The sequence below is a fragment of the Acyrthosiphon pisum genome, chromosome A2, assembly GCF_005508785.2.
Source record: "Acyrthosiphon pisum isolate AL4f chromosome A2, pea_aphid_22Mar2018_4r6ur, whole genome shotgun sequence".
Classification (NCBI taxonomy): domain Eukaryota; kingdom Metazoa; phylum Arthropoda; class Insecta; order Hemiptera; family Aphididae; genus Acyrthosiphon; species Acyrthosiphon pisum.
This window is the reverse complement of record NC_042495.1, coordinates 55,375,933-55,390,028: the sequence shown is the minus strand read 5'-3', so window position 1 is coordinate 55,390,028 and position 14,096 is coordinate 55,375,933.

The window sequence follows — 14,096 nt, the reverse complement described above, 5'->3', positions numbered from 1 at the left end:
TTTATAAAATATACTGCATGTGGATTGTGGAGTAATTAGTTACCCACTTGAATTTTTATTCACAGATTTTTAATATTATATAGGATGATTCCCCAACACCATGCACATTCAACACTCCTTATTTTTACCTTTATAGATTAATTTATAAAAATTCTGATTTTTAAAATTGTTTAGTATACTTTAGTATTCTATGCCATGTAATAGCAGTGTTCACACACAGAGTCGCGGCGAAGATAACGCACACCACTGCCCTCCCGTCCACTTCACGCTTATCGTACCTTATTTTTATTGTAATTAAAATGATCATTACTATTACTACGCCCTTTTCTCATTATATAATTAATGTTTATGCGTCTATCGGCGATCGCACTTTTGCGGTTTCGGAAAAAAAAATGTGATTCTTATTTAAAAAAAGGAAGAAGTTGATATTGGTACAGGACACCACTGAAATTTTATAAAATATCTAAGTATTTGGAAATATTGCCCTTATATTAACTAGGTTATACTTAAAAATTCTAAAAATTAGAATTTGAATAAATGTATTATTAAATGAAAAAAAATGTATGATCATGTTTGGAGCATCACTCGGTATAACATATATTCATAATGGTTTTGGGTCTAAAATACAGTGGATTACGGAAATAGAGAATTAGGCCAGGCATTAGGCTTAAAGTGACTTTTGCGCCTCCAAGATGTCTTAAGTACCTACTTAAATTAACATACATGTTTAAAGGGAAAAGTTTAATGATTTTGAATCCAGTACACTACAGCAGGCGATTAAGTACGTATGCTAGGGACTAACTATAATTTCCCAAAGGAAATAGCACTTGTAGGGTCAAAAATAATATGCGTTAGAAATTGTTATAATCCAAACCTTATAAAACCATAATTATCATGCATGTATTATAATATATATGTATAATGTGTAACGCGTAAAGTGGTTCGGTTAATTGCACGACAAATTCCGTTGGACCCTAAGACCTAATAATCGTAAAAACATTTTACTTTTTACGTTTACTGCAATTTAACATACACGAAGAAAGTTAACGCCGAATACGGATTGTTGGTGATAATAATTTACCACCAATAATGTATTAAAAATGAGTTCATAATTTTAAATATAAATTCATTAAGTACCTATAATAAATATAAATTAAATAATTACTGCTTGAAGTACATATTTGAATATTTCTCACATAACTAAAATATCAATATACATAAATAGATATTATTATTTTTGTTTACATGTAATATAATAATGGAGTAATATGTAAAAAAACCGTGTAGTTGAATAATAATGATTACTAAAATCATCTAATTAATATAATAAGTAATGCAATAATCATATACCGTTTTTTTTATAAATCTGTAGTCATTATTTTGTTATTGTAGTACCTAGCCAAACCGTATTTTTTTTTTTAGGAATCTTAAAAGAGTTACTATATTTAATTTCTAATGGTAATAATATATTGTAAAATTTTGGAACGATGTGTAAATATGTGGATTGTGTTAATTTTGTGTGCATAGTGGGTACTTTAATATTAGATATCTGTCTAGTATTATGTCCGTGTTCAGTTTTAAAAGTAAGACTTTTTTTAATTATGTACAGTACCGAAGCTTTATAAAATAATTTTTTATCCTTAGTACATTCATATTTCATAATATCATTGTTTAAGTATTTTATGTGGTGGTTACTGGATTGAGTCTTTTTTTAGAATCATATTTAAATTCTTTTTTAAAAAAATCAAAAACTTTTAGTATTTGAGGTTTTGAAAACATTTAAACTTCTTTATTATACTTCTTATGTATTTTCTGAAAAATAAATATAAAATTGTTTAAGACTATCCTAAAACAAAAAAAAATATTAATTTGGCCTGTTAGCCATAAATGAGCAAATACGATTCCGGTGTTTATATTACTAGGAAATATGATACAAAGGAGAAAAAATTGGTTGTAGCTAATTATCCCTGAACAAAAACAATAAAAAATAGAAATTAACTAAAACGTCTTGGTTTAATTAAGTAGATGTTATAGGTACGCAAAAAATTAAAAATAATGAGAAAAACTGGAAATAAGCATTTTTTTAAAAATCATTGAAAAAAGCAAAAAAAGAGCACTTTCAAATTTCATAAATGAACGTGTTGTAACATGTTACATGACACACATTTCTGTAGCTTTCTGTTAAATTTTATGTCAAACCATAAAAATAAGCAAATAATATAAGGCCTGAGCCCTGATTATCACCTTTCTATATTATAAATATGAAAAATCACGAGGTCCTCAGTTTTAGTTATTACAGCGATTGATTAGGTCTTAAAATATACGTATTATTAATTTGAATTATAACCAATTCAATCACGTATTCTAGAGCAGTACGTATTCTACAGTAAATCGGGAAGTAATACAATACAATATTTGTCCATGCCCTATCTCTGTCACTAGACTATGCTGCTATATTATCTCAACTAAATTAAAAATAATACTTATAACAGAAACCGTATATTTTTTTGGAAATATTTTACTTCATAGTATGTTTATAACACCACGTATGATCATTCATGAACAAAAATTAAGGAATATAGTGCTATATAGTGTATGAAATTATTACAAATTTGAAATTAAAATTAGTCAAATATATAATTATTGTTATAAAATTCGTATGAATGTGTATGATAAATGGTATGGAATACATGTTCATGCATTTTTAATATGAAAAATTGAAATAGAAAATTAGTATACTAAGAACAATTATTTCTTAACAATTGCTAAGAACAAATAAAATATTTTGTTTGTTTCATTTTAATATAGTTATCGTAATGAATCTCTAATTTAGATTAAAAATTATGTTTATAAAAAGTTGAACGTAATTTGTTGTAATAAAAACAAATTTACGACCTTCATCTTACTTTTATGAATGTTTAATTAATTTATGTTTCTTTTTAAACAACTTCTACAGTTGAATTCAATAAAAATAAGAATAATTCTACGATAAATTATATAATTTTTTTATTTTCAGTTCTATATACTGTTTATTTTTCTACACTATAAATAGGGAGAGAAACTGCATGGTCAACGGAGTTGAGAGCTTTTAACTGATGGATTCATTCCTTGACTATTATTTTATTTCCCTGCAAATATCAAATTATTTAAATTAAAATTGTCTGTAATTCCTATACTTTATTTTTTTGAATCTATTTAATAGTTCAAAATTGTTTTACTAAAACACATCAAGCACTGTAGAAGTTGCATGCGTGCAACACTGTTGACGATGCATATGCCGTGTATATCATAATATTATTCTGATTAGATATAAACTTAGAGTCACTACAATAGTACAATATCAATATTATGTCTAATGTGTATTGTCTGTATAATAATATAATATAAAATTGCATACGTCTGCACGCGTGCATAGGTTTATATCATTATACAGATATGTTTCCATATTGTAATAAGCTACACTAATAAAACATTTTTGAAATATAATCTTTTATTTTTTAAGTGTGTTATAAAAAGATTTATTTTTTTTTCGAAATAATTTAATTTTGATAACTAGTGTTTAGGCATTTACCCATTCTGTGTAAGCTGCAGTGCATCCAATCCAATACGTTTTAGCTGGTTTGGTAGTAAAATAATATATTACACTATGATTAATACCTAGTATATGTACCTACTTACCAATAAACTAGGTATACGCAATATAAAATAATTATTTATTATGCGTAATCGCAGCACTGTTGCCACTGCTACACATATTAAAACTTGTGGTGACGTACTCGTGATGTATAAATGTACACGCGATGTCTGTGGATATTATAATATATTATTATTTTGTATTGACAACTCTATATTATACTACACCCGGAAGCAAGTGTTGTTGCGGTTGACGACGTGGATCGTCACGAAGTTTTTGGAACGTAATAATATATATTATAATAATATCGTAACGCCCAAGTATAATATAGGTAAGTGTGCTCATGATACCTGCAGCTATATTAAATACCTATATGATTGTGGAATTACTATATAACCATCTACACGAGCGAATTCAAAGTTTTCAAACGGGTATGCGACTGGGGGGCTTTTGACTTCCTCATTACGAAACAAAGTGGGCTATACAATATGATATATTATTATCATCAACAATATAATAACGTCGTTAAGTGTATGGGAACATTACCGAAGACGTATTAATTAAACAGCGTGAGCGACGTGTAAGGTGATAATGATTAATGACTAATGAGATGATATATTACTTATATTATATTATATACTCCTGGTTACGTTAAAGGTACGCACATATTATATCTTACGTGGTCACATAGTCATATGTATGTACCACTGGATCAGATGAGTATCGATTTTACTGAGATCGACGTACTACAGAAGACGAAATAATTATTTTTCACTATAACCATAAAAATATAATATAATATCATAACGTCATGATATTATCATGATCTAAACAAGTCATCCAAAAATGATTTATGTTATTTTCTGAACATAATAATACCCAACTACATTACAGAGCAGTGATTGGATTCCCTAACTATTTTCATAGATGAAACGACCATAAACTATTTTCGTAGATAGGGCAGGTTAACAAATTTTTATTTTCTTTCAATTTGAGCGATAATTGGTAAAATAAATAATTCTAATCTGAATTTTTTCATTGATACTCAAAAATTCATCTCAATTATTATTATAGTATTATTACCAGTTGAACAAAACGTTTTAATTTTCATAAAAATTCAATGTCATGTGCCACATTTGAGAATTTCTAGACTATAGGCCGTTGGGAATCACTGGCATATAATTTTAAAACTATAGGCATTGATACTGCAGCATTCATGTCAATAATATTGTTACATTTTACTGTCCGGATGTATTAATTTCAACACATTTTCAACTGACCTCTATAAGGCTCCAACAAAGTCCATAATGTAAACTTAAAAGTCAAGAATAAAAATAATATATTTTATAAAAAAAAAATAAATAAATGGGGGACGGAGTGGCTGAGTGGTCTAAGGCGTCGGCTGCTACGCGCACCGTCGCTGGTTCGATCCTCGGCTTCGAGTGGCATTTTCCTTCGGGCAAGTGACGGTGTCTGGAGAACAAGTGCCGCCATCCCCCACTCGAGCATGGCAGATATACCTACGGGTGTCCAAATCAAAAATTCTGCCAAAAACTAACACATACACGTATAAAATCTATAGTACCTTCCCCTACAGTACCACTGTCTAATAACCTTAGAAGTTGAATCCTTAACCCTAAAATAAATAAATAAATTTATACATAATACGGACATTTATTTTGCTTGTGATACTAAAATATTTTTCATATTATATGTACGTGTGCCTATTATTCTAGTTAAATCGGTTATTTAGATTAAATTCGGGTCAATTTGTTCATATATTATTATTAATTTTGTATACGTAATATTGAATAGTCAGTGGACTGAGTGGAGTAAGTTTTATTTTTAAACAGAATTTATTATGATCAATCAAAGACTTCTACTTCAAAAAATATATAATTATATTTCAATATTAAGAAGACGCCACAACTAACATATTTTGTTGTCTGCGCCCTATACGAGTGCTTAACATACCAATTTTACTTTGAGAAGACACCACACATATTTTACTGTCTTCGACTTACAAGTACGTAAAATAATAAATTTATGCTCAGCAGATAACGTTTAACTCCGTTAGTTTAAAAATAAGAGTGAATCGAAATATTATGAAACCTGGTGGTAAGAACATTATCTGTGTTCGTAAGTTGGTTTTTTTACGATTATTCAGTTTTTAAGTGAATTATATGAACATTTTTAATTTACGCTAAATTATATACGGATAAATTACAAAAAAAATATTAACTATTGTAAAAAACCAACATACGAAAACAGATAATATGTTCTTATCATCAAATTACGTCATAGGTTGATTTACTCTAGTTTTAAAACTAACGGAGCTAAACATTATCTGCTGAGCATAAATTTACTATGTTATGCACTTATAAGTCGGAGACAGCAAAATATGTCCGTGTGGCGTCCTCTTAAGACAATAATAATTAATATTTATATTATACATAATATTAAGTAGTAATATTTATAACACGGCGTCTTGTATAGGCAATTAAGCTACAAATTCTACTTTTCCGATATCGAAAACTGTTATTTGTTACGCGCGGCTTTGTTGAAAAACACGAAAGTATGACATAAGGGAGTAATTAATATTATAATAGTAGTAGGTTAAATATTAGTGTACACACCATTTTCATAATATATTAATATGAAACAAATTAATGTGATTTTAAGTAAGTAACTGCAGAGAATAAAGCCAATTGTTTTTTTTTTTTTACATAAATATGTTTTGAGCAAGGTATAGATATTTTTATTTTCTAACCAATTTTGAGTAACGCTTTGTTTATCACCATAGAAACGAATAAAATGTAAAAATTACCTAATTCCCCTAGGTACACATAATATAATTGTATAATAATGATACCTATTAGTAAGTTATTAATAATACATATTTTATAATTCATACATTTTCTTTGAAGTGGAAAATATCGATCAGCGAGTACATTTGTCTTTAATCTTTGCTGTAATCATAACTTTAAAAACATATTAATAATATATGATACAGTGTTTTTTTTTATACTTTTTGCAAAATTGCGTAAAAATGTCCTATTAATAAATTAAATATTACTTAGTAAACAGTTGTATTATTACGTATGCAGTATTTAATAAGTTTTATAATCAAATCGTGTTTATATAATAGAATATAATATATAGTAGTTGCTACTATTATATAGACACTAACTCATAAAACATTTTAGAGACACAGTTTAACCTACGACGTTCGTCAACGTTTTAAATGTTTTAGTCATAACTTGAAAGACTAGTTTTTTTTATTTAACGTCAATACATATCATAATAATATAAATATTTTTTAGATTTTAATTTAGTTGCAATATAACTGATAAAAGACTTTTTAAAAAGAACAGTGATCGTGTGACTTAAACGTAGCATGTTACTCGATATTTTCTACATTGAAGAAATAATAAGTAACCATTAATTGTATATATAGCTAGTGGGAATTGGGAAATTTTTACATTTTATTTGCTTCTATGGTGATAAACAAAGCGTTGCGAAAAATTGGTTAAAAAAATACAAAAATATCTGTACCCCGTTCAAAAACATAATTATGGTAATTTAAATGTTCAAAAAACAAAATTTGTATTGATATAGTGATAACTTTTTAAAGTTATATGATGATAATATTGATATGATATAGACATTAGACACAGAAATAGATATCTTCCTATGATTATAAAATACCTGACAAATATTATCTTTATTATTTTAAAATATTATTCACGAACGTTTTAACGTCACTTAACACATATGAACGCAATATAAAATCATTCATGAAAATCACAAATGTTGAAAAGTCACTTAGAACATTTGTAATATTTACCAACTTTAGAACTTCGTACTTATTTCAAATATACACGACATCTGGCAGAATAAATAATGAACTATCCATATTTCACTTACAACGTCTGAGCATAATGCGCAGGATTTTATATTTATTGAATATGCACTTAACTTATTTTTCAAAAAAAATTCTCTTATTACACTTGTGCGCTACGCTATCCAAATAAATAATTTAATAATTATAATAAATCAATAAAATTATTTTGTAATCTTTAAGTTTTTTCCACCTTATATTTATCGAAAGTTAATAATCGGATAATATATAGTATAAAATAAATATTTACATCGATTTATCAATTTATGATTTGAACATTTTACTATGTGATGGGGGGTAATTCGACTACAACCAATCTTCCACCGAAGTATACATTTTATGCTCAAATATCGCCCTTTGAAAACGCCTGGAGGCAATTAGAGTACAAAAACCAACCCACTTAAATTTGGGAGGCAGTGTGTGAAAATAATAATGTGGTGTAGGTATAGTAGGTACAACTTGGGTGTGATAATAATAATATACCTTTAAAGTCGTTTGCCGCAGGAATTTGTTTTCGTGACGGTTAATTTTAATATACCATGTACGGAGTTGCTCCCACTCTCATACGACATATTTATCGTTTTTCAAAAATATTACACACACACACACACACACACACACACACACACACGTGCGCGATCAAACGTATTTTCAAAAGGGTTAGGAGCGGCTTATATAACGGGGCAATACGCGTTCGATCTGCCTGCAACCCGGGGCTTAGCTGCGATAATGCCCTTTGGGGTCTCTCGATTAAAATTTGATAACGGCGGCGGCACGGTCGACATATAATATTATGTATCGCCGAAACGGGGGTGTGGAGGGAAAGCGGTTTATCGGTCGAAATTAGCTCAGTGCGAATTTTCGCGTTGTAAACCCGGCGTGTCCGATCCGGATCGGTCCGTCCGGACAAGGGCCGCAAATTCGGATATCCGGGACACGCTATAATAATAATAATAATATATAGATCCGTCGAGCAGCCACTGCGTAGACCGAAATAAATATGTATAATATAAAAATAATACTATCATAATTATTAAATTATACGATGCTTAATATATTTTTATACTGTACAAAATGCACACCATAATTGCTGCTGCAGTGTGCTCGGTACGGTAAAATAATCGGGTATAGTATGTTTTCGTGACGTGTTCATCACACGATTTTGGACTATTATACGATAAACGTATAATGATGGTATATTATGCACTTAGACTTCGGTCCAACTTTATACTCGTATAATAATAAAATATGTATAATATATATATTTTATAATAATAATAAAAGATTTGCATAAACTATGCACACAGTATCCGATCATGTACGGGCACGTGCACCGTGCGGCTGTTTTTGTTTGTGGGAAGTCGCCGTGTCAGAGATCAAAGGGAAATGTCTAGGTTACCAAATGAAAATGTATTTCGTTATTATTTTAGAATTTAGATCTAGTATCGTTCCACTATATAGTATATAGTATATACTTCTGAGTGATAAAAAATCCGAGCAAAATTGGTTTCATCATTATTGAGTTCCGAGCAGCTTGCAAATTGCAATAGAACATAATATTATAGTGTTTTATTAAAAAAATATATTTTACAGAAGAATAACATCTTCGGGTTCACCGGATTGAGATGATTATGAAACAAATATGAGTCTCAGTGAACAATTTTTCCTCTTTGTTACGTGGAAAAATACGCCTTAGATACAGATATTATTGTCGTTGGAGTTTAATTTATAAAAATATGTTCACGTAAGATATTATTTTAAGTTTAAACAGACACTTAGCTTAATTTTATAAGAGCTGTAAATTGAGTACAAAATGTGAGAAATGTATGCGTACACGACGTATACAACTTGTTAAGCGCTACCTATACTATAATATAATACTATAGTCTATATTATATTATACAACGTATATTATCAGTTCCCAAATAGGCGTATAATATAATATTATTGAGTCACACGCTTCACGTAATATAACAGCTGTAATCATCCACTTAAGTTTAAAATCATATAATATTACTATAGTAAATGTAGTACGCTTGTAAGACGAATTCAATGGAAACGTTTTTTCCTTTAGGAACCTCCGTATATCCAACAAAGCAAGCCTCTCTGTAAATGAATATTATTGTTTTAAAACATTTTTTTTTACTTTTCAACGAGATATAATATAATATATAATATTGAATTATTAAAAACCGTATCGATTTCACTGTCGTTACACTTTCTTAATCAATTATTATTAAATTGAAATATAAAAAAATTATTATCGTACAAGTTTTTTTTCTAAAAATTAGTCTAATGGGTTTTTCACATCATCCTGTAAACATAATTTATGTGCATTATAGACTTCTACTCATATTATGTACACTGTAAATAATATATTATCGTGCATATGACTTTACAATAAAACCATACATTAGTAATGTAAATTTATCTTTTAATGAGACGATTCGGTTAATTATGCCATCGCCACCGCTGTCGCTACATTAGATTTACGAGATCTTTCCGATCATACGATTGTAGTACTTTCATAAAAGAATACAAATTTTTATTTAAATCATTTTGGTACACCATTTTTATTTTGACCTCTACGTTAATGCATTTGACACGTTGATTGAATAAAAAAAAATAAAAAATAAAAAATGTATGCAATTAAAGGAATCTGAGGAAGAGAACACAATTCGAACATCGTTGGATTTTGTGATCAAATACATTATTGTGTTTAATTTATAATATTATATTATGTCCATACTGTATTCTATACAATTGAAAACTACCTATCTAACAAACTTCAAATATACCAATTGTACAAGATGTTTATTTTGTCGCAATACGATATAATAACGTGACATGTAAAATACTCAACGATCGAAACGATTTTGCAAATTGGAAAAATTTTTTTTTTCATTTCCGGAATAATAATATAGAAAACGGCGTAACGCCTTTTGCCATAACTACATCACAGTCCATACACGTCATAATATTATAATTTATGCAAACCTATGAACGACGTATTTACCTCGTTGACTTTTTCCGCTCCTCACTGAACAGCCACAGTCGTTGTACTGCAGCAGATCTATCATGGCGTTATCCAATTTCTATATTGGATTCTATCACCCTCTCGTTCTCCTCCACCACACACAATCTTCCGTTTCCGAGTCGTCTTAAACCGTGTTGATGTCCCACACAATCGGGTAACAACATGCCGACCTTATTACATTTATCTCTTAAAAATACGTGTATTACACTATTCCAATAATATAATATAATACGTCATGGTATATTAATTATTATACGTGGTGTTTGCAGCGATTCGTAGTGGAAGTGTTGTCGTCGAGGTATAGAAATGAGCTAAAGGGCCTGCTCGTGTGTCTTTAATAAGGGGAAATATTTAGGCAATATGCAATTTTGTGGCCGCCGCCCATTTGTGTTAGTCGTCAATGATGATTATTGTGAGTGTGATTGTATGCGGGTTAGATTGGGCTATCTACGCACGTATTGCGTGTGCACACATGTCAAAGGCACCGCCGGCCAAAAAGAAAATGCATGATGTTTTGTTTGAAACACGCCATACAGGAAAAACTCTCACGCATCGTAGAGTGGTTTGAATTGGTTAATTTTTTTTGTTACGAAGAGAAGAATTTTCTACAGGGCGCATTGAACTTCGATTTTTAATTTTGTTGCTTAAAACAAACGTAATAAAAATAACAAAATCTTGTGAAAATTGGTCATTTCACAGTCGTATTATATGGTTTGGAAATAGAATCTTGAGAATCCAAGTTCAATCCGCTCTGTAATAAGCGTTTCTTTTTCAAAAAAAAAAAAATTATCGAAATCGAATTACTCTCCGAGGCGTGAGAGTTTTTCCTGTAAGGCATGTTTTTGAGCACAAAAAACATATCACGAGTCGGCCCCTTAATTTACAGTGTATGTATGTGTTTAATGCGTAAATACATAACAATTAACAAGGGGCGGCGGGGGCAATTAACGCGTCCTTTAGAGAACGTGCCACTCAAAGTCACTGCAAAAGCCACTGTCGTCCTCCACGCATGTCAGGTATTCGGTCGAAGAATGGATGATGTGTGATATTAAAAACCCCGGAACGCCCTTAGCTCGGTGAGTTATCGCAGCCCAGAAGTCTGAAAAGCACCACCAACTGCACGGCTGCACACGGTTCCTCAAAGCCCGTCACCGGATTAAATTATATCTCTGGACAGTCGGAAAAACACTAGTGGTGCCGATCATTGTCCTCTTTTAACCCACTGACCCTCTGAAATCACAGCATAGCGCGATATCGGCGTATTCTGTACACGATATATACGTGCAGTTCTTTAATAATAATATTATCATTATTATCGTCGAGTGTAAAAGTGGCATAAGAGGAGATAGAGGACGAATAAATGCGCTGGCTGACCATATATTTTTTTATGGACATGGTACGTTAACTTTGACATCGGAAACCTTTCATAATATAATATGCTCTCCGCGTTGCCGATAAATGTAAATAATATATTTTATGTTAGGTAAATGCGTTAACAGTTCACGTCGTTTGCCTTTTCCGGCCATACTGATGAATTTTTTGATTGTGTTTATTATAAGCACTTATACTCACGTGAAACGAATCTAGATTTTTGAAATTCCATGTGTTGGAGATAAAATCAATAAAAGTACAATACAATTTATTCAGAAACTTTTGTGCTTTTTGAGGAGTTGTGTCAGTTGGTCATCCGGAGTGTTGGGAAAAGATAAGTACTTTTTTATCTAGATTAAGATGAAGATAATAGGTATGATGAAAATAATTTATCTAGATAAAGATAAAAGATAACTATTCAAATCTATCTAGATAATGATTAAAGATAAATACCTACATTTTTATTTAGATCAAAAAAAAGATAATTTTTTTTAATACCTGCTATAAAGTCGAACTTTTGAGAGTATAGCTTAAATACTACTATTAGGACTTCAATATTATTTAAACACCAACTATATGTTTAAACTAATGTTAGCAGTGAACATTATTATTAATCAATAACTAAGGTATAACTGTCATGATAAAGCAAACATTTTCAAAATTAGGTATAAAATCTATAAATATCAAGAAAAAACTATTTTAAACAACTCGTCATGGTAAACTTTAATTATTATGAACCTTTACAATAGTTTTAGTATGTATATTTAAATTTTTTTAAATAAGTCTCAACACTGGTCATCCGACTGTATTTATTCATTTTTTTGACGGAAATAAAAGTTTTATTACGATTTAAATTATATATAGGCATAGGTGCAGTTATATATTATATACAATAATAACATACAACACGCGTGTCCAAACTATAGATGCAATAATTGTCAATCGATACATGTACATGTCACATGTGATTCATCAAACATGCTCATCTTCATTTTATCCTTTAATAATGAATTTATTAAAATTCTGATTTTTGAAATATAAAGTGGGGACCAACGACGAACAGAATGCCAAAATAATACTGTTTAGTAGGTACGAAAATAATACGATTTAATCAATTTAATAATATATCCAATACGTCAGAGTATCGCAGATCTAATAATACAAATATAAATGAAAATAATAAAGAAATACTGAACATGTGGGATCTTAAGCAAAGTGTTCGTTGTAATATCCATGGACGTGAGCCAATTGCTAATGCCCCAGATTGTGGCGTAGGTTTTGTATAATATATATTTGATCAAACAATTTTATAAATCCATCGAAAGCGTATACGTATTGACTATAGTTTTACGCTGCAATGTGTAAAAATCAATCCACTTTTGAAAAACACAGTAAAATAATTAAGTACGTACAAAAACAAGATAATAAGAATATTATTATAGCGCACACTCATGTAAAAATGACAACATATCAAATTCTCTACTTCACATGATCGTATAAAAAACCCGTAAATAAAAATATTTTTAAAAGAAAATTAGCTTTTACTTGTTGTACAGACACAACGATACAATTTACGGAATATGATTTACAACTCCATTAATACTTTAGTCTTAACATAGTTATTATATCGCGTGTACTACAGTGGCCAAAGAAATTTCGAATTTATTTCACATTCTTATACAATTATATACTTAAATTTTTTTCATAATTTTCTTATTGGTTTATCTATGATATTTAAATTTGCATAATTTTTGACTTGTGATTGTGATATTGTACTCCATATAAGCACGCGTGTTATATAATTGTTATCTGCTTGCACAGACAAAGAAAATCTAAACAACCGATGTAAAAAATATCAATTGACAGTTATGTTACAATAATATGTTTCATACTGATTTTACTAATTTATTTAATTTATTATTTATTCATGTATATTTTTAATTTTAATATATGACTTCTTACCATAGGCGTAAACTGGGGGGAGCAAGATGGGGCAATTGCCCCCCCTCAAAAAATTCAACGGGGGCGGTGCCCCCCTTGGTATTTTGTAAATTAATTTGAAAAATATTATCAAAAAATCACTTTAGATTTGTAAGAATTATTTTTTAAAGAAAACTGAAGAATATAATATTTTTAAAAGATTAACTATAGAA